Here is a 5,000-nt window from a genome sequence, read left to right as displayed (position 1 = left end):
AGGTGTGTTCAATACCCGAGACAATTATGCATTCAGTGATACAGGAATAACACAGACAAAACCACAACATAACAAAACAATAACAACAATAATAACATCGACGAAAAAGACAACAAAATTAGCAATAATAACAATGATAACAGTGGTTGTGGTATTATTATTGCTGATGTTTGTTGTTGTTGTTGTTGTTGTTGTTGTTGTTGTTGTTGTTATCTTTGTTATCGTTCTTAATTATCATTATTATTACTATTGTTATCAGTATTATTATTATTATTATTATTATTATTATTATTATTATTATTATTACTATTATTAGTAGTAGTAGTATTAATATTAGCAACAGCAGCAAGAAAAGAAGAAGAAGAAGAAGAAGAAGAAGAAGAAGAAGAAGAAGAAGAAGAAGAAGAAGAAGAAGAAGAAGAAGAAGAAGAAGAAGAAGAAGAAGAAGAAGAAGAAGAATCTATACTAATGATAACAGTCACCACTAGAATACATTGATAAAACGAAAAAAAAACAAAAACACTGACATGGTGAATAAACAAATAAATAAATGAACAAGTAAATAAAAGATATAAATGTATAAATGAAAAAAAAAAAAACATTCTAGGTATTTAACGTGAAACAAGAGGTCGCCAGCTAACCACATCAAAGGGAACTGTGCGGAACAAAGACCAACATAAAACACACACACACACACACACACACACACACACACACACACACACACACACACACACACACACACAAAAAAAAAAAAAAATATTCACTCCCGTCCAGGAACAACAGGTAACACAGCAGCAGCAGCAGGTAAGCCACCCCCTACCCCCTCCCCCTGCCCCCTACCCTTACCACCTACTGTCCCGCCCTACCCACCTGACAAAAGCACTCACGCATTACCTCTCACGGCCATTGTTCGCCGCACTCTTCATTACTCACCCCTGATCTCCTCATTGGTAGCGCGCTAATAACCTGACGTCACCAGCATCTGAAGTCAATTATAATCATCCCCTCCGCTCGGATCTCGCTTCTCTAGTTAATTTGGTTTTTATACGGAGCGGCAGAGTAGCAGGCTTATTTTCTTGTTCTTTCTCTCTCTTTTTTTTTTTTTTTTACGTTCTTAGATTCCTTGACGCATCAGTGGAAAACACACACACACACACACACACACACACACACACACACACACACACACACACACAGCCTCCATCATCAGAAATCATAAATACATCTCGGCTACTTGTGACAGTCACGATCTAAAGTAGAGTAATCTGCTACACTTGCGTGCTTTCCCTGTGTTAAGCGTCCTTCCCCCAATTGTAAGTGCTCTGGTCTTACACTCTATCAGTGTCAGGTTTTGCAAAGAGACTGTTAGCAGATTAAAGGACTTAATATTGAGGGGAAAAAAAAAATAGTGTCAAGAGAGGAGTATCAAGACTAAGAAAAAAGTAATAAGATAAAAATCAACAAGAAAATTGAGTAAACTAGAAAAGAGAACCAGACTAAAAAATCTGCATCAAACTGGAAAAAAGACACTAAACCAGGGGCACGTTTTGAATCTTCTGTTCTGACTTTTTAGGAAGCGAAGTCTTGCGCAAGTTTCTTCTTTTCTTATTATTTTTCTCTCATTCTTTGTCTGTCTCCTTAACACATCATAAAAAAAGAAAAGGCTACTTCACTTACGACGACAGCTGTACACGTAACCCTTTAACTCCTACAGCTTCTCGAGTCTGATAGAAGAGTTGAGTACAAGTTTACAATACAATTTCCAAGAACACCAAAAGTAGTAATTGCATACTTCAGGTTTTGTGTCTGTGTCGTAATTCTGGCACTGAGAAACCGCGTAGTGTTGCTCAAATAAAGTAAGTGTTGTGTTGTCATGTAGTCAGGTAAGATTTGTGTTGTCATTTAGTTCAGTGATAAGGGTTGTGTTGTCATTTGGTTGGGAAAAATTGTGTTGTCATTTAGTTAAGTAATAAGAGTTATGATGTCATTTAGTCAGGTAAGAATTGTGTTGTCATTTAGTCAGGTAAGAATTGTGTTGTCATTTAGCCAGGTAAGAATTGTGTTGTCATTTAGCCAGGTAAGAATTGTGTTGTCATTTAGCCAGGTAAGAATTGTGTTGTCATTTAGCCAGGTAAGAATTGTGTTGTCATTTAGTCAGGTAAGAATTGTGTTGTCATTTAGCCAGGTAAGAATTGTGTTGTCATTTAGCCAGGTAAGAATTGTGTTGTCATTTAGCCAGGTAAGAATTGTGTTGTCATTTAGTCAAGTAGTAAGTGTTGTGTTGTCATTTAATAAGATAAGAACTGTGCTGTCATTTAGTTAAGTCAAATGAGAAGAGACGAATTATCATTTAGTCGAGTAATAAGGACTACTTTGCCATTAGCAGCTAAAGGGTTAACATCAGGCTCAGAATTGTGTATGTTGTGGCAAATCTGTTCCTCCAATATATTTCAAGGCATGTATTCCCAACAGACGAGTCCAGTTTGTCCCAAGGGCACCACTGAACACAAAAGAATTAAGTAAATGGAATTATTCTGACCACTCTAAACACTTCCATAACAACAGCATAATGATAAGCGTCAGAGCTATTTCAATTATTTTCTTAGTCATGTTTTTCAGATTAGATTGTCTGCCTGTGCTTCGGGTGAAAGTGGAATTAGTGTTGTTTGTTGTTTGTTGTTGTTGTTGTTGTTGTTGTTGTTGTTGTTGTTGTTGTTGTTGTTGTTGTTGTTGTTGTTGCTGTTGTTGTTATTCCTGTTCTTGTTGTTGATGTTATTGTTATCATCATTATAGCCATCCACATAGCAGAGGTACACATAAAATATCAAGTATAAATAAATATCAATCAAGTACAACAACAACAACACAACAATAACCTAACATGACGGCCTAGCCAGCCTCTCAAGAGACACAATACATACATAGATAACGAGGCAATGCAAATGAAAACAACAATATTCCAAAACGTGTGTGAGAAGGGTTCTTTTTTTTAACTCAACAAAAAATTTAAAAAAAACTTGCATTTTCGCCCACATACCACGAGGAATTTTTTTTTTTTTTTTCTGAAACAAGAGCCAACCACCTTTTAGAGAAATACAAGTCAAAAACAACACTTTGCTGATATGAACACCTCGTCACCAGGACATTCATATCTAATCCATAAAACAACATTTTCTTTCCTAGACCGAGAAAACCTGGTACCACAAAGTCTAGGTACAACCACACGCGTTGTACATAATCAACAAAGCGGTGCAGACGAGAACGTACGTTACTTCCCTTGCACGTACAAGTGACTCATATGAATTCAATCCACACAAATATCAACGAATTCTTCCTCCCAGACTAAGACGTCCCCTGAAATCGTCGCGGCCCAACAAACAACCACGATGCCTTCTTGGAGACAAGCTGGCAACCTCCTAGCGACGCTTTCCTCCTCCTCCTCCTCCTCTTCCTTCTCTTCTCTACTACACAGTCTCTCCCACTGATCGTAAGCCTGTTGTTTTTTGGACCTCCTTAGTATTCCTTTGTATTACTTTTGAGTTCTTCCACCTCCTTGTGGCCGTGATCGTATAGTGGTTAGTACATTGCGTTGTGGCCGCAATAACCCAGGTTCGAATCCTGGTCACGGCAAGTGGCGAACTTTTTTTAGCTTTCCTTTGTATTCCTGCTTCTCCTCCTCCTGCTCCTCCTCCTAGGTCTGTATCCTTAAACGCTTTGTTTCCTTATCAGAACAATTTTCAAAGGCCACAGAGATAATTAGTCCATTTTCATGGGTGTTTCTCCTATTGATGATGTAGAATCCTTGTTAAACTACCACTGGAAGCATATAAATATTTTTGAAAACTCCAGTAATTTCTACTAGAGCATGCTGAAAGTAGAGATAAGACTTCGAAACATTTAGGAATTTGGTTGGTAGATCTATGTAAAGACTACTGAAGTCAGTGTCGCGTGAGTGAAATTCAGAAATGTCTAAACGTCTTACGAATCACGGGTACTTTTAACAGTATATAGTAAAAGTTACTGTGGGTGTCTTCAACGTGTTTTTCATGATTCAAATATTAGTTTAATGAGGTTTTACATGAAGTATCGAAATAAGACATGAGAACCCATCTATGTGGTCTTTGAAAGTTGCCTGAAGCATTTAAGAATATTCCGGAGTAGAAATTTGGGAGATTTTTTTTTTTTTTTTATGTAAGAGGGGCACTGGCCAAGAGCAACAAAAAGGAAAGAAGAAAGTACCGCTGAGGTGCCACTCCCTAAAGAAGAGATACGTAGAAGTAGCCATTCCAAACACTGATGTGGCTTAGCACTGTGACGAGGTAAGTAAATTGAAGTTAAAAAAAATGTTTCCTCTCTATACAAGACACGTATCTGTAGTCCCGTGCACCAGCCACCCATGTCTTGCTAAGTCCTGAGCCATCCACATTTACGCAAAACCCTGGAGCCTCTAACAAAACTCGGACGATCACGTATGCCCACTACCAAGACCATGACGCATGCGCAGCACAGCAGGTGGCAGCTTTCCTCACGTGCAGCATCCAACACGTGACAGCGACCCCACTCTCGCCCCAAGCGTGAGTATGTATCTGATCACCAAAGAGCACTCGTGAACTAGTCCTCGTGAGAAATGCAGAGAACACGCTACAGCTGGTCCCTTCACTCGCAATAAATCATCTGTTATCAAAAGAAAAATAAAATAAATAAAAGACGTTATCGTGTGATTTTTTTTTTTTTTTTTTTTTTTTTTGACACGATTGATGCGTATAGGAGTCCACCGTGACGAGAAAAGTTTCGATAGTTAGATCTTGATAGTTTTAGATCTTGTCGCAGATTAAGAAGGGGCACCAGACACACACGTACGCGTGCACGCACACACACACACACACACACACACACACACACACACACACACACACACACACACACACACACACACACACACACACACACACAGAGAGAGAGAGAGAGAGAGAGAGAGAGAGAGAGAGAGAGAGAGA

The 5,000-nt window shown here is 38.6% G+C and overlaps 1 protein-coding gene and 1 non-coding gene across 2 annotated transcripts in view; one reads left to right on the top strand and one right to left on the bottom strand.

Moving 5' to 3' along the window:
- LOC135105811 (cell adhesion molecule Dscam2-like) overlaps nucleotides 1–5,000 on the bottom strand; it is a 103,091-nt gene that overhangs the window by 46,434 nt on the left and 51,657 nt on the right. The window lies entirely within an intron of this gene.
- Trnah-gug (transfer RNA histidin (anticodon GUG)) lies at nucleotides 3,562–3,633 on the top strand. Its single transcript has one exon. It is a non-coding gene; the product is annotated as a tRNA-His (tRNA).

This window comes from Scylla paramamosain, chromosome 12 (genome assembly GCF_035594125.1).
Source record: "Scylla paramamosain isolate STU-SP2022 chromosome 12, ASM3559412v1, whole genome shotgun sequence".
In the NCBI taxonomy this organism is placed as follows: Eukaryota; Metazoa; Arthropoda; class Malacostraca; order Decapoda; family Portunidae; genus Scylla; species Scylla paramamosain.
The sequence above is the reverse complement of the archived record's forward strand: the minus strand, read 5'-3'. Positions and strand labels throughout refer to the sequence as shown.